The sequence below is a fragment of the Hylobates moloch genome, unplaced genomic scaffold (assembly GCF_009828535.3).
Source record: "Hylobates moloch isolate HMO894 unplaced genomic scaffold, HMol_V3 SCAFFOLD_1, whole genome shotgun sequence".
Lineage (NCBI taxonomy): Eukaryota > Metazoa > Chordata > Mammalia > Primates > Hylobatidae > Hylobates > Hylobates moloch.
Window position 1 is genome coordinate 44,331,155 of NW_026652276.1, and position 24,888 is coordinate 44,356,042.

A 24,888-nucleotide genomic window follows, 5' to 3' on the forward strand; every position below is an offset into this window, starting at 1 on the left:
ACGGCATATGGCAGGCACTCAATAAATGTAGGATTTGTGAATAAACTATACATAAATGTTCTTCAATTGAATTATGGTAAACACATCAGAAAGGCTTAAAGTATCATCCTACTTGGGACAGTCAGATCTCCTAGAATTCACCTTCAATTCAAAAGTCACTCAAAACTCTGCTGAACTGGTTTCCACCAGCTCCCAAGCCCATAAGGAAAGGTAGTGGTAAGCCGTCCCCAAGCAAAGTGCACTTGTATCCTTCTACAGCTTCTTAGTTCATACCTCCATGCACTACCGTGGCTGAGAGCCTCTCGGAACAGTAGGGACTCACCTCATGAAGACCCAGATTGTGTTTCTTAAAGAACCTGAGCAGATCTCCCACCTCATTAGGCAGAGTCACCAGCAGCAGGGCAGCTCCAAGAAGACTTGAGGAAAAGGGTAGTTTATCCTTGCCAGGAGGAGAATATTGCTGAGTCTCCTGCTCTGCACAGCCATCTCATTGATACAGAACCTGTGTCAGTTGGATTCTTCCTGTTTATCGATCACTACAACCCTTCTGACAACCATGCAAAGGCTCCAAAGTGTATGGAGAACTGGAAGGGACAATGGGGAAGGTCCTAGTTTTCGATCATGTGTATGAAGTAACCACAGTGCTTTCTACACCATATAAGAATTAGACCTTGATAAGGAAAAAATTTTGCTGATATATATCAAAGACTATGTGAATATGTCAAAAATAATAATTTGTTTTACTTAAAAAAATTAAACCTAGGAGAGACTATAGCACTTTTTACATCTAAACCCTCCAGATTAGACAAAGGAGAAAAATGGACCCAGAAAATGTAAACGACTTGCTCAAGATCTCCAGCAATTCAGAATATTTTTGAATATATGACACCTTATATTTTGTACATTTTTAAAGATGGATAAAAGTGAACCGATGATGAAGGATAATTTCTTTACTTTACCCACACTCAGGAGTTTGAGGAAAATTAACATTATGAGGATGTTTTCTCTGATGCTGGTCAGACATGTAATTGAACTCAACAAGGTCACATCTCTTGGGGAAAAAAAAAAAATCTCCTTTTCTCATCTCTTATCTTGTTACACTTTGTTTTTCCTTTCCTCTTGCTACATGTAGTTTTTTGAGGTAGAATGCCTTTATACTGAATTTATCTTGGAAAGATTTTCCAAGAAATTAGAGTTCCAAGTTTTCCAGACATTGCAAAACAAACCCTGTACTTGCCTTTCTTTGACAAAACTTGGCAGCCTGCCTCAAAAACATATTACTCAGCATGTGCCCTCATGGCATAATTCCCAAATCTTCTATAATCTTACAAAAGCATTTTTTCTTTCTGAAGAAATGTTCACTTTCAGATAAGATGCCTCCATGACCTGAACTGGCTACTTCCCTGTGTCATTTAGAAAATCAACTGGAGCCTAACTCAAGGAGGAGGATACTAGGCCTATAAACACGTACATTTAAAATACTCTGTGATAACCAAAATGCATGTACTGGCAGCATATTTCTGATTACTTTTATATTTATAACAATTTGACAGTTTTATTTTAAAAATTAGCAATCAACAGAATGCAAATAATATAGACAATTTTTGGTTGGGTTGTTTTTTATTATACTTTAGGTTTTAGAGTACATATGCACAATGTGCAGGTTTGTTACATATGTATCCATGTGCCATGTTGGTGTGCTGCACCCATTAACTCGTCATTTAGCATTAGGTATATCTCCTAATGCTGTCCCTCCCCCTTCCCCCGACCCCACAACAGTCCCCGGAGTGTGATGTTCCCCTTCCTGTGTCCATGAGTTCTCATTGTTCAATCCCCACCTATGAGTGAGAACATGCGGTGTTTGGTTGGGTTCTTAATCTTTGTCCTGATGTTACACATAAATGCAAAAATGCTAGATCAGATTATTTGCTGAGTATACAGATGATACATGGCTTATTTGGAGAAAAATTCAAAATGTGTAACAAGGACAGTAGAAATCACCTGAGATTCAGCCACCATCCAGAGAAAGAATCACTACAGTTTGGTAACCACTGTTGTAATATCTTTCTATGCACATACACACAATATGTGATTTTATGCACATGGAATAGTATATAAGTTGGTTTGTGGCCAAGTTCTTGCTAATTCTATGGTCTTTTGATGAGAGTATCTATCTTCCCCTTCCCCTGTGTCACCTCCCCTGCCGCTCGTTAGCCAATGGAACAGCCTAGTATGCATCCATCCATAACTCCTGGGTTTATACACTTTCATGGCAATAGCTATAATTTATTAAGTGCTTAACATGTTTTCCAGGCTATTTGGTAGTTTGTGTTTCCCCCACCCTTTATTTGTTGAGATATGTTGTTCCTTTCAGCGACTCCTTTTACCACCTATTTTACTTTCTGTCTCACTCATCTAAACATCCAAAGCACTGCTTCCTCACATGTGGAGTCCCCACAGCTGAGGTTGCAGAAGGACTTCATGGCAGCTCCATTTCTCTTTTTCCGTTTCCTTATGGTTTGTAGCACAAGGCCCCACGCAAAGGGGCCTAATTTAATAAATATCCTAAGTGGCAGATATTGGAAAAGAAATAAAGGTCACAACTATGACTGAACAAACAGGGGCTTCTTTGTTATTTTTACAAAGATAAGAAAATGTTAGCCATAAAGAGTGACCTTGCTAAAAAATTTCATATGGAGAAGTATTTAATGGGCATAACCCCAGCCTTTTTATTATAGCATAAACATGACATCAAAATATAATATTCAATTATCTGATGGTTGAAAAAGATTTGAGTTATTCTTTAGCTAAAGGAATTAAAAGAAGGAATTATTAAACACAAAAATGCAAACAAACTTCATGTTGAGAACTGCACTATTTGTTAAATGTTAAACTACATATAAATGGAGACACAGTTTGCTCACTAAACCTACATTAATGTTGCATATCTCATATCCCAGACACTGTTGGATGTTGTGGGGGAACAAAGGTAAAATGGATACAACTCTTGTCTTCAATAAGCTTGTAGTTCAGTGTAGCACTATCTAACAGAAAGATAATGCAAACCATGTGTAATTTTTTAAAAGTAAAAAGCACCAGGTAAAATTAATTGTAATACTATATTTTATTTAACCTAATATATCCAAAATATTATTGCAACATGTGACTAATATTGAAAAATTATTGAGATAGTTCACATACTTTTTGTCATACTAAGTCTTCAAAATTCAGCATGGGTTTTACATGTATAGTACATCTCCATTTGGACTAGCCACATGCTATGGTTTGAATGTTCACTCCAAAACTCTTATTGAGATTTAATTGCCATTGTGACAGTATTAAGAGGTGGGACCTTTAAGAGGTGATTAGGTCATGAGGGCTGCGCTCTCATTAATGGATTAATGCTATTGTCATGGGAGTGGGTTTGTTATTGCAAGACCAGGTTTTTATTAAGTGAGCCTGGCCCCCATGCTCTCTCTTTTTGCACACACTCACTTGCCCTCTTACCTCCCCACCATAGCATAACATAGCAAGAAGGCCCTTATCAGATGCTGGTACCATGCTCTTGGACTTTCCAGCCTCCAGAAATGTGAGAAATAAATTTCTTTTCTCTATAAATTACTCAGTCTTGAGTATTCCATTACAGCAACAGAAAATGAAATAAGATGCCATACTTCAGGGGCTCAATAGCCACATGTAGCTGGTGGCTATCATATTGGAAAGTACAGGTCCAGTGCATTTGTCAGAATAAGTCAGGTTATGCTGTATACAAACCACCCGAAAATCTCAATGGCTCAAAGAATCAAAAGTATATTTCTAGTTTAAACTCACGCACTTTGAAGGTCAGCAGGAGACTCTGGACATTGCAGTCATTCAGGGACTCAGACTTCATCTCTACATACCATCACAGTGAATAGGAAGGAAAGGTAGGAGTTGAGCAGTGGATATTAAATGATTTCACCTGAAAATAATTTGCATCACTTCTGATCACATTTCATTGGTCAAAGTGAGTCATTTTGCCAAAGATGGTAGAAAGTACAATCTTATCATCTGCTCAGAAGACTGAGAGCTGGAAATATTTGCTGTATAATATCAATGATTACCATATGTATTAAGCAAACATTATGAGTCAAGCAATGTGAAAAACAAGAAGAGAGAAAAAGAGTAGATAGCTAGATCTACAACACAGGATGGAGGTGAGGAAAGCTCTCAGTAAGAGAGCGATAAAAGGCTTAGGGAGTTGAGGGGACAGTCAAGTTACTGCTGGCACCAATGGAGAAGCATCCATAAATAGCACTTGCCTGGAACTGTCTTACACATCTGGAGGATCACTCTACCTAATTAACTCAGAGTCTAGCCTTGAGAAGGCAGACATCTCAACTCTGTTATAGAGAACATATTGCCACTATGCACACCCTATAAAAAATGTACAGTACAACATACGCTAGACTCACACATGCACTTTGAGGGTGATTTTGTGTAAATTGTCCTTTTAAATCAGTAGTCGCCAAACCTTTTGGTACCAGGGACCAGTTTCATGGAAGATAATTTTTCCATGGATCAGAGTGGGAGGTGGCTTCAGGATGAAACTCTTCCACTTCAGATCATCAGGCATTAGACTCTCATAAGGCACACACAACCTAGATCCCTTGCATGTGCAGTTCCCAAATAGTTACCGCTCCTATGAAAATCTAATGTTGCCACTGATCTGACAGGAGGTGGATCGCTCAGGCGATAGGGCTCACTCACCTATAGCTCACCTCCTGCTATGTGGCCAGGTTCCTAACCAGACCATGGCCTGGGGGTTGGGGACCCTGTTTTAAATGACTCACCCTAAACTTATAAAATAGCCATCTCTGAACCAGCCATCAGATCATCCAGATCATTCTAAGATCTCAGAAGAGGGGTAAGGGGAGTAATTTGTAGCGACTAATACCTGCACTATGTTCTGAAAACCTCCAGTAGAATAAGAAATTCAGTGAAAAACCAAAGATAGTCTCCAGAAGAACAATTTTAATTTCCTAATCAGCATCCTGTGCTGGTATTGAGAGACTGCTTTGTTGAGAAACAGACCATTCTGATTAGATAAAATAATTTTTTATGGAGGAATGGAAACTAAAACTGGAAAATTAACTTAGCACCATGGTATACTGGAAGCCCTTCAATGCAAAGAAAATGATTTTTAACTATTTCTATTTTCCCAGTTGATTGCCTTAGAATAATATCTCTAAAGAGTTGGAAACCTAGAAAGTACCCCAAAAATGATGAATACTTTTGTTATTACCATTTAATAAGGAAACCTAGAAAGTACCCCAAAAATGACAAATATTTTTGTTATTACCATTTTGTAAGGAGGGGTCTCTGATAATTCTGTGTGGTACATTCACCTTGCTAGGAATGATGGATTGGCCTTTTAAGGCTGACATAGTTCCTGGGTTTTATGTGACCACTTGGGTTTAGTTCTCCCAAGACCAGACTTCCATCCATGTTAATCTCATTTACTAGTGAAGATTAAAGAAAATAACAGAAAACAGCCTAATTTTTGGATTCCTAAAAAGCATAAAAAAATTTCAGAACCTTGAAATTCTAAAGCATAATGTAACACACAAAAGCAATATCCACTTAGGTAAATTAGACTTGTATGTTATCTTGAGGTAATAGAATGTCACTAGAATAGTAAGTGAAAGACAATTAAGCTCATTAATGGCTATGTTCTCAAGAAGCTACTCAGCCAGCCACGCATCACCAGGGGGAAGCTACTAGAAGATACTGGTGAGTGGAAGAGAGTAGGCCTTACAAGAACAAGGGAAAACCAAAAGTCACCCAAGATGACAATAACCTTTCTAGCTTTGATGGATCAGGCCTTTGAGTTATATGAGGGAGCATATAATTTCTTTCCACATTTCTCTCTTCTGAACAAAAATAATTCAAAGTTCATATGCATAATAAAGTTCAGCATTTAAAGGGCACTGACATTTTATTGATATTAAAAATAAACCGAGAGAAGATGTAATTTTTTCCTCTGGATTTCTTACCTTTTCATTTATGACCAGGAGGCAGACATAACTTTTCTGACCAACTTTTTAACTGTCAAGTAAATAATGAACCCACATACAAGTCCTGGGAGAATCACTAAAGAAACCCCCAAAGTAAATAAAGAAATATAAAATGGAAAGCAGATTAATTATCTCAATTCTAATTACTCAGTTTAGAATTCATTCCAGTTGCCCATATGTATCTAATGATACCCAAATTACTTCTAAATTTAGGTCAAGATTATCAATAAGTGAGCAGAAAGAGAACAGCCTGGCCAACATGGTGAAACCCCATCTCTACTAAAAATACAAAAATTAGCTGGGTGTGGTGTCACGTGCCTATAATCCCAGCTACCCTGGAGGGTGAGGTGGGAGAATTGCTTGAACCTGAGAGGTGGAGGTTGCAGTGAGCTGAGATTATGCCACTGCACTTCAGCCTGGAAGACAGAGCAAGACTCCATCTCAAAAAAAAAAAAACCTGCTAATGTAACGTGGTGATTCTTCTGTAGAAAAGCAGTGTTTCTTATAAGGCTGCAGGGGCAGCTTCTCACTGGGGATCCACAATGTCAGCACCCATTCAAGTCTCTGACCCTCTAGTCTCTGAGCTCGAGCAGCAGACTCTGCTTCCATGTTTGGTTCTGCCCCAGACTCTGACCTTACTCTAGCTACAGGGCCTAGGCAGATATAAAAAAATTAGTATGGATGAGGCAGGAGAATGGCGTGAACCCAGGAGGTGGAGCTTGCAGTGAGCCAAGATGGCGCCACTGCACTCCAGCCTGGGCGATAGAGTGAGACTCTGCCTCGAAAAAAAAAAAAAAAAAATTAGTATGGATGGAGACAGAGCAAGATGGCCAAATAGTAGCCTCCATCAATCATCCTCCCTGAAGGAACACCAAATTGAACAACTATTCACAGAAAAAAAAGCACCATCTTAAGAACCAAAAATCAGGTAAGTGACCACAGTACCTGGTTTTAACTTCACATTGGTGAAAGAGGCACTGAAGAAGTAGGAAAGGCAGTCCTGAATTGCCAGTGCCATCCCTTCCCCATCCCCTGCAGCAGCTGCATTGTTCAAAGAGAGAATCTATGTGCCTGGGGAAGGGAGAGCACAGTGATTGTTACACTTTACACTGAAACTCAGTCTTGCCCTGTCACAGCAGAAAGCAATACAGGCAAAACTCAATGGAGGGAGAATTCAGGCCAGCCCTAGCCAAAAGGGAATCACCCAACCCAGAAGTCAGAACCTGAATTCTGGCAAGGCTTGTCACCCTGGCTAAAGTACTCTGAGGTCCTAAATAAACTTGAAAGGCAGTCTAGGCCACAAGGACTGCAATTCTTGGGAAAGTCCTGGTGCTGTGCTGGGCTCAGAGCCAGTGAACTTGGGGGCATGTGACCTAGTGAGACCAGCTCATGTGCACCATCTCTTCCAAAACCACAGGCAACACAGCTCACAGCTCCAAAAGAGACTCCTTCCTTCTGCTTGAGGAGTGGAGAGGGAAGAGTAAAGAGGACTTTGTCTTGCAATTTGGAACCAGCTCAGCCATAGTAGGATAGGGCACCAGGCAGAATCCTGAGGCCCTATCTCCCAGATGCCCAGATGACATTTCTAGACACACCCTGAGCCAGAAGAAAACCCACTTCCTTGAAGGGAAGAACCCAGTCCTGGCAGGATTCATCACCTGCAGACTAAAGAGCCCTTGGGCCCTGAATAGTCAAGAGTGGTAGCCAGGTAGTACATGCTGTGGGCCTTGGGTGAGACTGTAACCACAGTGGAATAAAACTAGAAATCATTAACAAGAGGAACTTTAGAAACTATACAAACACATGGAAATTAAACAACATGCTCCTGCTCCTGAATGACCAATAGGTCAATAAAGAAATTAAGAAGGAAACTGAAAATTTTTTTGAAACAAATGACATTGGAAACACAACATACCAAAACCTATGGGATACAGCAAAAACAGTACTAAAAGGGAAATGTATAGCTATAAGTGCCAACATCAAAAAAGAAGAAAAACTTCAAATAAACAATCTAACAATGTATCTCAAAGAATTAGAAAAGCAAGAGCAACCCAAACACAAAATTAGCAGGAAAAAATAGTGAAGATGAAAGCAGAAATAAATGAAGACAACAGTACAAAAGATCAATGAAACTAAAAGCTGATTTTTTGAAAAGATTAAAAACAATCAACAAAACTTTAGCCAGATTAAGAAAAAAAGACAGAAGACCTACACAAATAAAATCAGAGATGTGAAAGGAGACATGACAACCAATACCACAGAAACTCAAAAGACCATGAGAGGCTGCTATGAACAACTATATGCCAATAAATTGGAAAACCTAGAAGAGATGAATAAATTCCTAGACAAATACAACCTACCAAGATTCAACCATGAAGAAATCCAAACCTTGAAGAGTTTAGTAACAAGTAAACAAAAGATCGAAGCTGTAGTAAAAAGTCTCCCAGCAAATAAAAGCCCAGGACCTGATGCCATCACTGCTGAATTTTACCGAATATTTAAAGAAAAACTAATACTACTCCTACTCAAACTATGCCAAAAAATAGAGGATGAGGGAATACTTCCAAGCTCATTCTACAAGTCCAGTATTACCCTGATGCAAAAATCAGACAAAGATACATCAATAAAAGAAAACTACAGGCCAATAAAACCATCAATAAAACGTTATCAAACCAGATTCAATAACATATTAAAAGATCATTCATCATGACCAAGTGGGATTTATCTTAGGAATGCAAGGATGGTTCAACACACACAAATTAATCAATGTGATATATCAATAGAATAAAAGACAAAAAACGTATGATTATTTCAATTGATGCTGAAAAAGCATTTGATAAAATCCAATATCCCTTCATGATAAAAACTCTCAAAAAACAGGGTATAAAAAGAACATACCTCAACTTAATAAAAGCCATATAAGACAGACCCACAGTTAGTATCATACTGAACAGCAAAAAAACTGAAAGCCTTTCCTCTAAGATCTGGAACATGACAAGGATGCCCATTTTACCACCATTAATTGGAACTCCTAGCTAGAACAATCAGACAAGAGAGAAATAAAGGGCATTGAAATTGGAAAGGAAGAAGTCAAATTTCCTTGTTTGCAGATGGTATGATCTTATATTTAGAAAAACCTGAAGACTCCATCAAAAAACTATTAGAACTGATAAAACAAATTTAGTAAAGTTACAGGATACAAAATCAACATACAACAATCAGTAGCATGTCTATATGACAACAGTGAACAACACGGAAAAATAAATCAATGAAGCAATCCCATTTATATTAGCTACAGATAAAATAAAATAAAATACCTAGGAATTAACCAAAAAACTGAAAGATCTCTACAATGAAAACTATACAACATTTATGAAAGACACGGAAGAGGACACAAAGAACTCAAAGATTATTCCATGTTCATGGATTGGAAGAATTAATACTCTTAGAATGTTCATACTACTGAAAGAAATCTATAGATTCAATGCCATCTCTATCAAAATACCAATGACATTCTTCACAGCAAGAAAACAATCCTAAAATTTATATAAAACCACAAAAGACACACCACAGCCAAAGCTAACCTAAGCAAAAAGAAGAAAACTAGACGAATTACATTATCTGACTTCAAGTTATACTACAAAGCTACAGTAACCAAAACAGCATGGTACTCGTTTTAAAAACAGATACATAGACTAATGGAATAGAAGAGAGAACCCAGAAACAAATCCATACCTCTACAGCAAACTCATTTTTGACAAAGGTGACAAAAATATACATTGGGGAAAGGATCTCCTCTTCAATAAATGATGCTGGGAAAACTGGATAGCCATCCACATGCAGAAGAATGAAACTAGATCCCTATCTCTCACAATATACAAATATCAAATCAAAATGAATTAAAGACTTAAATCTAAGACCTCAAACTGTGAAACTACTACAAGAAAACATTGGGAAAACTCTCTAGGACATTGGACTGGGCAAAGATTCTTGAGTAATACCCTACAAGCAAAGGCAACCAAAGCAAAAATGGGCAGATGGGATCACATCAAGTTAAAAAGCTTCTGCACAGCAAAAGAAACAACCCACAAAGTGAAGAGATATCACACAGAATGGGGAGAAAATATTCACAAACTATCCATCTAACAAGGGATTAATAACCAGAGTATGTAAGAGCTCAAACAACTCTATAGGAAAAAATCTAACAATCTGACTTTTAAATGGGCAAAAGATCTGAATAGACATTTCTCAAAAGAAGACATGCAAAAGGCAAACAGGCATATAAAAAGATGCTCGACATCATTGATCATCAAAGAAATGCAAATCCAAACTACAATGAGATATCATCTCGCCCCAGTTAAAATGGCTTTTAACCAAATTCAGTCAATAACAAATGCTGGCAGGGATGTGAAGAAAAGGGAACCTTCATCCATAGGTGGTACAATCCATAGTGGTTGTAAATTAGTACAACCACTATGAAGAACAGTTTGGAGGTTCCTTAAAAAACTAAAAATAGAGCTAACATATGATCCACCAATCCTACTGCTAGGTATATACTCAGAAGAAAGGAAATCAGTATATCAAAGAGATATCTATACTCCCATGTTTGTTGCAACACTGTTCACAATAGCCTACATTTGGAAACAACATAAGTGTCCATCAAGAGACAAATGGATAAAGAAAATGTGGTGCATATACACAATCAAGTACTATTCAGTCATAAAAAAGAATGATATCCTTCCACTTGCAAAAACATAGGCAGAACTGGAGGACATTATGTTAAGTCAGGCACAGAATGACAAATTTTGCATGTTCTCACTTATTTGTGGGAGCTAAAAATAAAAACAAATTCATGGAGATAGTAGAAAGATAATTACTAGAGACTGGGAAAGGTAGTTGGGGGAGCGAGGAGTGGGGATGATTAATGGGTACAAAATTATACTTAGAATGAATAAGGCTTAGTATTTGATAGTATTTGATAGCACAAAAGAGTGACTACAATGAACAATAATGTATTATACATTTTATAATAACTAAAAGTATAATCAGACTATTGTAACACAAAGAAAGGACAAATAATTGAGGAGATGGATGCTCCACTTACCCTGATGTGATTATTAGGCATGTGTGCCTGTATCAAAATATCTCAAGTACCCCATAAATATATATACCTACTGTGTACTCACAAAAATTAAAAATTAAAAAGAAATTAAATTATTTTACGTTAGTTACCACGCAGTGATGGATGATCCAGAAGAACTCTGAGTTGAAGACAAAAACGAACAATAAATTTTGAAGTCACTAAGGATAATCGACCTGTGGTTAATCGAGTGGTCACACAGATAAGCCATTTATATTTTACTCCACTTTAAATGTCCCAAACTGCAAGTGGTGACTCTGAGCATCAGCAGTCTGCTCATAGTTATGCTGGGTGGTCTCTACATTGACATCCTAAATGACTTATTAATACATGTACCATCATTCCTTTTGTGTTTAGAGATGTTTAAAGGGAGAAGGAGGATATGAATTAAGATAAAGGAGTTATGAACAAACTCTACAAGCTATTCTGAGGGCATAGAGTCTTTTACAATATATTTTTCTCTCATTAAAAACAACTTTACTGTATATTATGCCATATAAATTCCAAGGATAGTTTCATCACTTATATTACTCAAATACAAATTGTTTTTGTTACCAATTAAAATAGAATAACTACTTCAAACAGATACAGCCTTCCTCCCAGTCCATTTATTTATGTTCTAAAACACAGTATATTTCTTGTTACTTTCCATTCTTTACCTCAGTTGAAGAGGCAGGAAATATCTCATCCTTTGTTCCAGGAGAAAGCACCATTATCACCTATCCTATAAATCGAAATAACCCCTAAGGTCTAAAGTTTCATTTCCAAAACCACCTCTCACATAGAGTCTATTACTTGGTTGGAGAAAAAAAAGACGTTAACTGCCATGGCCCTAGGACCTAAGCTTATTTTGTCTGAGCCAAATATTAATACTATAAGACTACAGTTCCTAGCAGAAAAGCATAATAAGCAATCCTCCAATAGCTATAGTCAGTCCTTTACTAAGGTTATTCCAAAAGATACCATAGGAAGAACAAAACTAGTATTAAGTATAATAGTTCTCTTTCTATGATTTCAAGGAAAAAAGGATATATAAATAAACTCTTAAGTAGATTTAAAAATTTAAAAAGCTATAAATCTATTCAAAATTTAAATAAGCAACTGGCTAGAGTTAATAATGACCCTAATATCTTCAAAATTAGTAGAAAGAAAAAGTAATAGAAAATGTTCTAAGAATGAAAAATCTTGAGGCAAGCATACACCACCCAAGCAAAAAATCTAATGTTAGACATTAAAACCTATGCGCACTGTCTCTCTCTCTCTCCACCCTCCCAAATGATCTTCAAATAATTTATCCACAGGAATCCAAGTGTCAAGGAAAAAACTTTGCACACAAAAATGAATATTCAGCCAGGCGCGGTGGCTCAAGCCTGTAATCCCAGCACTTTGGGAGGCCGAGGCGGGCGGATCACGAGGTCAGGAGATCGAGACCATCCTGACTAACACGGTGAAACCCCGTCTCTACTAAAAATACGAAAAATTAGCCAGGTGTGTTGGCGGGTGCCTGTAGTCCCAGCTACTCAGAGAGGCTGAGGCAGGAGAATGGCGTGAACCCGGGAGGCGGAGCTTGCAGTGAGCCAAGATCGCGCCACTGCACTCTAGCCTGGGGGACAGAGAAAGACTCCGTCTCCAAAAAAAAAAAAAAAAAAAAAAATGAACATTCACATATACACTATGGGAAAGGGAAAAGCCTTTTTACTGAAATGGAATATGGCAGCTATTTAAAGCTAACACATTTATGACTAGTATAAACCATTATTGATTGAGATTATTAAAGAGAAACCAAATGCCAAGTTCCAAAATAAAATGTGGAAACATTCCAGAACATTTCTAAAATTGTGTGTCCTGTGGAGCATAAATTTATAATTGAATACTATTTGCCAAGAAACTGACAGAGATTCTAACATTACCGAATTACTTTTACGAAGGATGACTTCTAGAGAAACCATAATAATGCTATACTTCTTAAATACATTTTTTAAACACAGCAAAGTAAAGCTTGTTTGCAAACCATATGGCTGATTGAATTAATTCTCAATTCCCTAATGACAATTTATATCTATTTTGTCCCCCTAAAAATGGCCATAGACATGTTAACATGAAAAGAAAAGATGTAGCTGTGCCAGTCATACTGCACAGATGGTAAAGCAAATCTTGGTCCTCTAAGCTTCTCCATTATTGTACACTTTTCCCTTCTGCAGTTTTCAGACTATACAGTGCCCCTTGGTTTCATCTTTTCCCTAGTCCCCCCACCAAAATGTATTTGCAGTATGGCTCTAATATCACCACTTTGTTCCTTTGTCAATTTAAGCCATGTGTTGCTACTCTCAATCTCTGCTATATGAACTGCTATTTGTCCTGGTTGAAGTAATTTGAGCATTCAGGGAACAAGTGGGGAAGTAATGAGGCTATGTAAAATGAAATCTTACTATTAGACTGATCATTCTGTTTTCCTATAAAGCCAGCCTTGCTAAAGGGAAAGTAATTCTTACATTTGAAATTGCTTCATGAACTAACTCAACTCCATGCAAAATTAGCAGCTTCTATTCTTACATCAATGTTCCCCCATCTTTTTATCTAGTGACCCCACTCAGTGACTCTGAAGAAGGCAGCTCACAATTTCTATCACCCCCTATGAAAAAGAAGTATGCAGGAATATAAAAGCATGTTTTTTATTAATGTAAAAGAAGGCAGTGATCTGAGGAACCCAGAGAAGGGAACTCTGGGAAAGGTGATAAACCACACACACTCACAATGAAGAGATAGCTCTGTTTTCCAGCCCAAGCTCAGGCATTCATTGTGTTACAGAAATCCTAGTTCTCCCTTTGTCATTTGTAATTGAGAGGTGGAGCTGCCACAGATGTTTAGTAGCTCTGGAGGCAAGGATCAAAAACTTAAATGCCTACAAGAGCTCTGAAGCACACAGAAATAAGTGCAATGAACCAGGTGAATGAGATGGGAGGAGTGGTAGGCATTCGGGAGGTTGCAAGCCACTCCCACAGGTGGCATCTGTGGCTCAGCTACACTGTTGTCATGCAGTGTCGCCAGATCATCAGTTGCTTGTTGTTGGTTTTTTCCCCCAAGAAACTAGAAATACAAATTTTTATGTAGAACTTGGCAGCAACTTCCGGTAATTCAATTTTTTTAAACACTGGTTGCTTTAAAAAAAACAACTCTAGATGAGCCAAAGTAAAGTCATCACTTTTCAGGGTGTGTTCCACTGGTCACCACTTTGGTGCATCTATTATGTAGTTATAACCATCTGGCCCAATCCCTGGTGATCTTCCCAATGAGATTTTATCTATGGAACTCAGAGGGGTTGAGTGATATGATGAATAATTTTATGTGTCAACTTGGTGAATATTTTTTGGATGGGATTAACATTTAAATCTGTGAATTTGGGGTAAAGCAGATCACCCTTCACAATGTGGGTAGGTCTTATCCAATCAGTAGAAGACCTGAATAGAACAAAAAGACCAGCATCTCCAAGCAAGAGGAAATTCTGGAGAAGACTGACTTCAGACATCATCTGCACCATCAGCTCTCCTGGGTCTCTGCCTGCCAGTCAACACTGCAGATTTTGAACTCACCAACATCCATAATCATGAGCCAATTCTTTATAATAAATCTCTTTCTCTCTATATCTATATATACACATATCCTATTAGTTCTGTTTCTCTGCAGAACCCTGACGAATACAAGTGATTTGGCCAAAGTCACATAGCTAGTTTTGGGCACACGCAAAAAATTTTCTAATTCCCTGTCTAGAGTATATTTCAGTATACTGTACTGGAACAGTAATCCTGGTAGAGTGAGTGATGATATATCTTGGCAGCTCCCCAAGACGATCCTTATGCATGCCAAAGTTTGAGAACCCTGTAGCAATTAAGAGGCAATACAGATTAGTGGGTAAGAGCACAGATTCCGAAACCAAAATGCCTGAATTTAAAGCTCAACTCGCCGGGCGCGGTGGCTCACGCTTGTAATCCCAGCACTTTGGGAGGCCGAGGCGGGCGGATCACGAGGTCAGGAGATCGAGACCACGGTGAAACCCTGTCTCTACTAAAAATACAAAAAATTAGCCGGGCGTGGTGGCGGGCGCCTGTAGTCCCAGCTACTCGGAGAGGCTGAGGCAGGAGAATGGCGTGAACCTGGGAGGTGGAGCTTGCAGTGAGCCGAGATTGCGCCACTGCACTCCAGCCTGGGCGACAGAGCGAGACTCCGCCTCAAAAAAAAAAAAAAAAAAAAGCTCAACTCTACCACTTACTAGCTATGTGAGTGGCCTTGGACAATTACATAGCTCCTGTGCTTGAGAGTAGAGTACATTTCACAGTTCACATTATCTCTGTGGTGTGAGGATTGAATGAGGTAAGGGTGTAAATATTCATACATAGTTGGCATGCAATAAATGGTAGCTATTATTACTAAACTCTCCTGCTATGGGTGTTCTGGCATATTTTCACTATCATGCTAACTTGACATTTATAGTGACCATCAGCGTGTCACATCTTGAAGTGTGCCACTTGAAAGATCTTGAAATACTTTCTAAAGCCAAGATCAATGTGCTTAGATGCCATGTGTTTCATCAATGTAATTTTAGAATAAGGTGTATAGTTCAGTTTGGAGCAAACTTGTCCAACCCGCGGCCCGTGGGCTGCATGTGGTCCAGGACAGCTTTGAATGCGGCCCAACGCAAATTCGTAAACTTTCTTAAAATACGATGAGTTTTTTTGCGACTGTTTTTTTTTTTTTTGGCTCAATTAGCTATGGTTAATATTAGTGTATTTTACATGTGGTCCAAGACAATTCTTCTTCTAATGTGGACCAGGGAAGCCAAAAGATTAGACACCCCTGCTTTATAACTTGGTAACTTGGTACAAAAGGAAACTAGAAATAATATGGATTCATAGAATATTTAAGTTTTCTTCCTCACCAAAAAAAAGGCTAATTAACTCATATGTAAACTTTTTAGCCCACCAAACCCTTAACCAAAGAGTTGTTATCAGCTAATAAACTGAAACTACACAAATATAAAAGCTACTAGACGAGGGAAGCCACATGAGAGAAAATTGAGAGAAGCCAGAAATATGATGGTCTTTTTGATCATTTAGAACCAGAAATAAACTTGGGATCACTTTGCATTTGATTTTGTAAAGATTAAAATTAGTCTATTAATAAAGTGGATCTGCTTCAGGACAACTTAAAACATGGAAAATATTTTATAGACCTTGTATGATAAAATTAAATCACTGAGGGTAAAAAAAATAATGGAAACCAACAATTATCACAGAATTTAACTTGGGATAGAAGGAATATGCTCAAGAAAATAAGGAAGGACATGGGCAAAATAAGGCATTTGGCATAAAAAGTAACATTCCTCCATTTAGATCTTGAAGCAGGATGACGGGCTCTCTGGGAGGGATTATCCTGATTGAGCAGAGGCCAATAGGCTATGAGTGGGGAGGCTGTTCCCTATAGATGAGATGGTCTGAGAATATGTGAGGGAATCAGCAACCTGGGAACTATATCCAGGACTAGAATGCCAGTGGTCACAACTTAACAGCCTAAAGGCAGACTAACACATCTACATGTATCCAATATCATGCAAAACCCACCAACTTTATACTAGTGAGAGGCTTCTAAAACAAAGAAAGAAGCAGGAATAAAGAAGCTACAAAAAAAAAGAGGTTTCACCAGAACTAAAACCCTTCATCCACTGGCCCATTCAATTAACAATTATAAAGGTCAACCCTGTGCAACGTACTATCCAAAGGAAAACAAAACAAAAGACATGGCCCCTGCCTCAAAAAGTCATAATCTAGTAGAAGGAACTTATACACAAGAAATAATTATAACACAAGGGAACAATCATAATGCTTTAAGTGAGTTTCAGTACTCTAGCAGAGTTGAAGGAAGAAAACATAATTCCTAGTGGAAGTGAGTTGGAAAAAATGGATGGAATTAAAAGCTTTTAAAAAGGGCTGAATAGTTGGGCTTGACTTGATTATAAGATAGGAGAACAATATCAAAAGAGGTGGCACAAGCAAATGCCTATGAAGGGAAAAACAGAGAATAACCAAGTAAAGAAATTAGTTGACATGGGTAAAGAATTCACAACAAAAACACCAAAAGCAAGTGCAACAAAAGCCAAAATTGATAAATGGGATATAACTGAACTAAAGAGCTTCTGCACAGCAAAGAAAACTATCATCAGAGTGAACAGGCAATCTACAGAATGGGAGAAAATTTTTGCAATCTACCCATCTGACAAAGGTCTAATATCCAGAATTTACAAGGAACTTGAACAAATTTACAAGAAAAAAACAAACTACCCCATCAAAAAGTGGTCAAAGGATAGGAACAGACACTTCTCAAAAGAAGACATTTACATGGCCAACAAACATATGAAAAAAAGCTCGACATCACTGATCATCAGAGAAATGCAAAGCAAAACCACAATGATATGCCACCTCATGCCAGTCAGAATGGCGATTATTAAAAAGTCAGGAAACAACAGATGCTGGTCAGGCTGTGGAGAAATAGAAATGCTTTTACACTGTTGGTAGGAATGTAAATTAGTTCAACCATTGTGGAAGACAATGTGGCGATTCCTCAAGGATCTAGAACTAGAAATACCATTTGTCCCAGTAATCCCATTACTGAGTATATACCCAAAAGATTATAAATCATTGTACTATAAGGGCACATGCACATGTATGTTCACTGCAGCACTATTCACAATAGCAAAGACATGGAACCAACCCAAATGCCCATCAATGACCAACTAGATAAAGAAAATGTGGTACATATGCTTACTGAAGCACTATTTACAAAGCAAAGACTTGTAACCAACCCAAATGTCCATCAATGATAAACTGGATAAAGAAAATGTGGGACATATACACCATGGAATACTATGCAGCCATAAAAAAGAATGAGTTCATGTCCTTTGGAGGGACATGGAGGAACCTGGAAGCCATCACTCTCAGCAAACTAACACAGGAACAGAAAACCAAACACCACATGTTCTCACTCATAAGTGGGAGTTGAACAATGAGAACAAATGGACACAGGGAGGGGAACATTACACACTGGGGCCTGTCAGAGGATGGGGGGCAAGGGGAGGGAGAGCATTAGGACAAATACCTAATGCATGTGGGGCTTAAAACCTAGATGACAGGTTGATAGGTGCAGCAAACCACCATGGCACATGTATACCTATATAACAAACCTGCACATTCTGCACATGTATCCCAGAACTTAGGGTAAAATTTTTAAAAAAATAATAAAAAGTTAAAAAAACGAAAGGAAAAAAAGAAAATGTGGTACATGTATAACATGGAATACTATGCAGCCATAAAAAGGCATGAGATCACGTCCTTTGCAGGGACATGGATGAAGCTGGAAGCCATCATCCTCAGCAAACTAACACAAGAACAGAAAACCAAACACTGCATGTTCTCACTCATAAGTGGGAGTTAAATAATGAGAACACCTGGACACAGAGAGGGGAACAACACACACCAGGGCCTGATGGGGGATGGGGGAGTAAGGGGAGGACAGATCAATAGAAGCAGCAAACCACCATGGTACACGTATACTTATATAACAAACCTGCATGTTCTGCACATGTATCCCATTTCTTTTTTTTTTTTAGAAGAAATAAAGAAAAAAAATTAAATAAAAAATAAAAATAAAGTAGTTGAATCAACCAGGACACAGAGTTCTGGCTAGAGTTATAGGAACAAGGCTGGACTCACACCAGACTGTCAAGGACCATCACTGCAAAGCTGCAGTGTTTGGGTTTTATTTGGTAGGTACTAGGAAGCCATCAAAGGCTTTTACCTGATCCCATCTGGGTTTGATCTGTCTGATGAGTGTCTGCAAAGCTGTATTAAGAAAAGACTGAGAGCCAGGAGAAAAGCTAGGAGACTCCTACAAATATCTAGAAAAGTGGTGGTAATAGATGCCTAAACTAAGGTAAAGCGTATAGGAATGGGAAGGAAAAGATTGATGGAAATGATACTTGTCCCTAAAATGTAGCATATTCTGATAGTAACTGGTATATACACTGCCTAGAAAATGAATACATATCATGCCCTCTGGAATTAGAAATTGTTTCTAATTCCAGGATGATAATTCTCCACATAGCTTCCTCAAATTCTTAAAATACTTTTTAAATGTTTCCCCTCAAAGAGACCATTTCCCATGATACATTTTAGCCTCCAAATTAAAATAAATCAAAATTATCACTGATTGTTAGTTCCTAGATTCTGTGAGAGGTTCTTTCCTAACTGCCATGTAGAGAAAGAACAAAGATGGTTAGAAATAGTGCATATCCCAGAATACCAAAAACAGTCCCTGTCATTAATGAACTTCAGTGTGAAATTCACAGAAGTCAGTAGCTACTATCACTTATAAAGCTAGTCGTTTCTGAATATAATCATACTTCAGCAAAGAAGCGCCTCCAAAACTATTATTCGCAAGTGTACACGCATTACATGATGCCATCGTATTATACTAAATTACCATATAATTCTTGACACCCACTATGATGCTTGCTCATGAAAGAAACCACAGATGCTGAAAAATGATAGAGATTAAAATCTCTCCTGATCATTTTGAAGGAAACAGGAGGCAAGACATCTGAGAAACTAAGCTGAGCCTCTCTGCAGGTCTTCCTGTCTTTAAATTCTATCCCAACACAGTGAACAACATAAAGTGTGGTCAGTTTTCTGCTATTTACAAAATGTTTTGTTATCGAACCTCAGAAAGCAAATCTCCAATTATTTGGCGTTTGAGAATTCCAGCTTTTAAGTTGAAATGAAACTTGCATTTCATTTCACTTCACTCAGTCACCTCATTCTAAGGCCAAGAGAAAAAGAGGTTCAAGAGCCTTTAGCTGGTATGGAAAAACAAAAGGCTTTTCATGCCAGTTTATTGCCCTCCATATTGTCTCTCATGAGCTTTCAGTTCTAAATATCCATGTATCCAAATGATAGGATGTCGGTCCCAGTATTATGTAGTCAGTCACAGTTGAGTCAGAAAATTTTTTAAAAACAAACAGCCATGTACACACAGGGCAAAATTATTTCAGTTCTGTCCCATCATGGAGATGTGTATTGTTGCCAAGGTGTAGACCAGTAAAAATACATGCAGATTTATTCTACTGTGGCATTGGTGTCTACTCAGGAAGCTAGCAAAAATAGAGCAATATTTTAGAAAAAAAATAACTCTGGAATACACGAAGAATTGTTTAAAACACTTAGAAAAGATAACAAAAACACATAGAAAAGATGTTGATCCTTAGATGTCTGAGATATAATTCAGTTTGGTACCAGAATATTAATATATTTTTCAATCCAGATGCTTCTAAAATTGAGTAAATGATGAGATGTTCATTACTGATATATTAATATATAAGTAAGAGCATGATTGTGGTCCATTTAGAACCTTCAGATCTGAACTCTAATATGCCTCTAGGAATCAGAATCACAGGTTCTCAATCAATAACTCAACCACCCTAAGGTAACATGCAATAATTCCCAATTACCCTGAGGAATTAACCTCTGAGCAAAATGGCAGACAAGCAACTTGCACTCGGCCTGTGCATCATCATTTAGTGATTCTTGGTTGGTATCAAGACTCTTCCACCGCTACGTTAAGTCATGATCCATGGTGGGCTTCCAGAGGTTTTCTGTTCCCTTGGGATTAACACAGCACCCACTGCCCACACCACAACTAAAGGCAGGTAAGAAGGTAACTCATACAGGCAAAGAGTCCAATTTGAAGTAAGCAGCACTGGTAAGTGTCTTCTGGGTTTATTAGAATGGTACGGAAAACCAAACTTTGGAAATTATATAGACAAAAGAAGCTTCAGAGTCAGCAAACCTGAGTTACATCTCCCCATTAGTCATATGACCTCAGCCAACCTGCTTAACTTCTCTGTATGTTATCTCTAAGGATAACAATACCTACTTCATAACATTGTTCTCAAAACTGAATTCAATGAGATACAGTGTGGAGGCACCAGCTATATCTGGCACAGGGCAGCTCTCTACAAATTGTGCCTATTCTTACAGTACATGAAGGCATGGTATTAGTCCGTTTTCATGCTGCTGATAAAGACATACCCAAGACTGGGTAACTTATAAAGGAAAAGAGGTTTAATGAACTCACAGTTCCACATGGCTGGGGAGGCCTCACAATCATGGCAGAAGGTGAAAGGCATACCTTACATGGCAGCAGGCAAGAGAGAATGACAGCCAAGTGAAAGGGGAAACCCCTTACAAAACCATCAGATCTTGTGAGACTTATTCACTAACAGGAGAACAGTATGGGGAAAACCGCCCGCATAATTCAGTTATCTCTCACTGGGTCCCTCCCACAACATGTGAGAATTATGGGAGCTACAACTCAAGAAGAGATTTGCCAACCATATTAGACATGATTCATCCACACAAGAGCAATGATACAGGATCCCCACCAGAAAACAGACTTGAAATAAAATATTGCTTACCAAGAATGGTTATGGAGAGGCTCTCCAATAAGAGAATTTCAGCATCAATAAATTTAATGACGTCTACTACTGGTACCTGGGTGCTGCTTCCACAAAATTTTTCCTTCCTGCTATGCACCTTCAATCCACAACTAACTAACTCATCTGGTGAATTAAAAGCCAAGTGCTAACTGAAAAGACCAACAAAATAGGCCATTATTGAAGAATTTCACTTCAGCACAGAGCAGGTTATCACATCCTTGAACTAATCACCAGCAGGGTACTAACTTAGGGCTGGGAAGGTTTAAGATAGGACATAAATAAGGTAAAAAGTCTAGAGAATGTCCTTTGACTTTCTGAAAGAGCACTTTCTTGAACACCAGGGAATCCCACAGAGAAGAAAAGAGGCTATCACGGGATAGAAGGATTGTAAAGAAAACTTTCACTGCTAAATTATGTTGCCAATAAACAGTCTTGAGTGTAAACACCCAGACTGTTCTCATTCAGGTTTGAGAAAGGACTTGGTTGCTCAGTTAGGGGTCACAGTGACAGGATCCTATCAGTCCTGGTAAACTAATCACGAATGCTTATTACAAAGACAGACTGAGTTTGGACAACTGTCTTGCTAATCAAAAGAGACAGATTAGTCTTCAGGTTTCTGGACTGGCCTTGTGAACCATTAAATATTTATCAGAAGACAATAAATCACTCAATCCATCAATGGGATTTCTACCAACACAAGTTCATGTTCCTTGGTCACGTCCCACAAGCAACCAGTTCAGTGTTTTAAACATCCTACCTATGGACAGTGCCTATGTGTTCGCTGGAATTTCTGTTGTTGTTAAGTGACAGAAATCCAGATTAGATTACTTTAAAGCAAAATTAAAATATATTAGAAGAATGCTAAAATAGCCCGTGTTATTAAGGGATTGAACACTCAAACTGCAGGAAGTATGCTTCTCTCCACGGTCTGACCTTCTCACTGCAGACCGGCTTCCTCCTCTGGCAGCAAACCTGGCTGTCAGAAGCTCCTGGGTTTCACCTCTTATAAATTCCACAGCCAAAGGAACTGACTCTTTTCCAATATGCTTGAAAATTTCAGGGGAAGAGTCAGCTTAATTCAGGTACCCAACCTGGCCAGTCCACTGTGGCCCTGGTAAGAGAGCAAATGGAAGCAGGGAAGGAGCAGGGTCATGTGAAGCACAAGGCAGTATCCACTGGACACTCAAGTCATTCCCAAAGGGAAGAGAGTGCTGTTGCCAGAAGAAAGGCTGGGGGAAGGGCTGCATAGACAATAGCGGACCATTATAGGTACTTACATGCAATTTTATTTCAGAGATAAGTATGGCATGAAAACATGTATGTTTGTTCATTTTGTAATTATACCTTCACCAAACTTAATCATGGACCATAAGTTCTATAGCCATTCCAGTCTTGTAACCTACTGTATCCCTGACCTTCTTAGCCCACTAGTTCCATCATTCCCACCTCCAGTCTCTTAGCTAGAACACAAACAGCCTCCTAAGCAGCAATTTCTACAGAAGGGAACACAATACAATATTTCACAACCAGGCTTCTCCTGTCTAAAGCAGCCCTCAGGCGAGAATTATTTTCTTGCTATTCTAGGTGTCTAATTTTGGCCTCAGATAACCTAAGCAGTTTTTGCAATGCAATTTTATTACTGGAAACAACTTCATTATAGGAGAATATTAGGCAACTATTCTAGTGAAGTCAAAAGGTTAATATCCACATATAAACCACATTCCTATCTTACACTTCTGCCTACTTACATTTAATAAAATCTGAAGTAGCAAAATAGACTCAGTAAAAATATTAAAATGTATTTTTAAATTCTATTATATTAGCATTTGTAAATATTTCCTCCAAAAACATGTGTGCTGACTGTGACGTTTTCATTATGTAGAGTACTTTCAAGGCACTGGTTCTAGGAGTTACAATATGGCTACTAGTGAATCTTCTATTGTTTCTTCCTCTCTTCAATGATCTTTTAAAGTTACCTGATATACTATATTCCTTTCTGGTTTAAATCTATCTGATCATGCAATATATGGTCTTTGAAAAACAAATGCCCCACCCATGCTTATGCTCAGGAAAACAATTTCCCAGAATATTAGTCATGTCTGATCTCCCTTCCCTGGTTATTAGAGGTCTGGCTGAATTCAGGTGCTGGACAGGGTACAACAGACCCCCAGCTGTGGAACTGAAGAACTGGTCTCCCACAAAGCCGAGGAGGCAAGAGAAGGAGAACAAGATCCAAAACAGAGAAAAGTCAAACAAAGGACACTCTACTAGTTGGAAGCAGCCAGTGGAGAGGCCCCTGAGTCAGAAGCACGGGTTTAAAGAAACATCCAGCAAAGCTGAAGATGAGCCAAATCACTTTAACAGAGAGAGAACCCTAAATTTTGTCAAGAGAAATTGTCTTTGCTATCCAAATGTTACAATGCAAATGTCACCTGGATTTGGAGTCTCCTGCCAAAGCTCTGCCCCAAATTTCTGAGGATTCCCTAGGCACCTGCATGGTGGAGGTGGGGGCAGAACTTGCATTCTCAAAGTCATCTCAACTCCCACTTCCCATAGCCCTCTCTATTCTCCACCATTACACTGGATATGAAGCTCAGACTTTCTTGAGTTCCCCACTCATAAATCCCACTCACACAATGCATCCATTAATATAAGAGACTTTATCAATTATTTAAAGGGAAGCATAAGGGAGTTTACATGTCAGCAAAGTAAACAATTTCCAACTGAACATTGAACATCTCCCTTCTTAGTTTTCAGACATCCTACCACTACGTTATTTCCTCAGGTCCCTTCACCCTGAAGTTTCTCTCTCCTCCCTCTTCCTTCTGTTTACCTCCTTAGAAAGAGAACAATGAATTTCCCTTGTTATGTAAGGGTATCAACCTAGCCATTCTCATCTGCTACCTTGAGTCTAGCTTCTGATTTGTTCTCTGGTTTCCTTTTGTACCCCTAAGTGAATTATCAAGGTATTTTCACAAATAGGCTTTTTTCCTCCTTGAGAAGAACTTGAGTGATGGCTGTTAAGATCATGAGTTTAACTTTTTACCCCATTACACAAGATTGAAGTGGAATCACTGGTCCCTGAATGGGGTTGATAAGGAGAAATGAGTATGTCTCTCTATTTCATAACCTTCGGATACAGCATCCTGGAC

General features: G+C 38.4%; 1 protein-coding gene across 2 annotated transcripts in view; it reads right to left on the bottom strand.

The window, feature by feature from the left end:
* The window catches only part of PLCL1 (phospholipase C like 1 (inactive)), a 356,723-nt gene that overhangs the window by 186,828 nt on the left and 145,007 nt on the right, over positions 1–24,888 (bottom strand). Inside the window, exon 1 of one of the 2 annotated variants that reach the window (XM_058439897.1) lies at positions 3,836–3,852. The exons of the other annotated variant lie outside the window; for it this stretch is intronic. The gene's annotated coding sequence lies outside the window, so the exon portion shown is untranslated. Of the gene's footprint in view, positions 1–3,835; positions 3,853–24,888 lie in introns of those variants that run through there. 2 annotated transcript variants of the gene reach the window in all.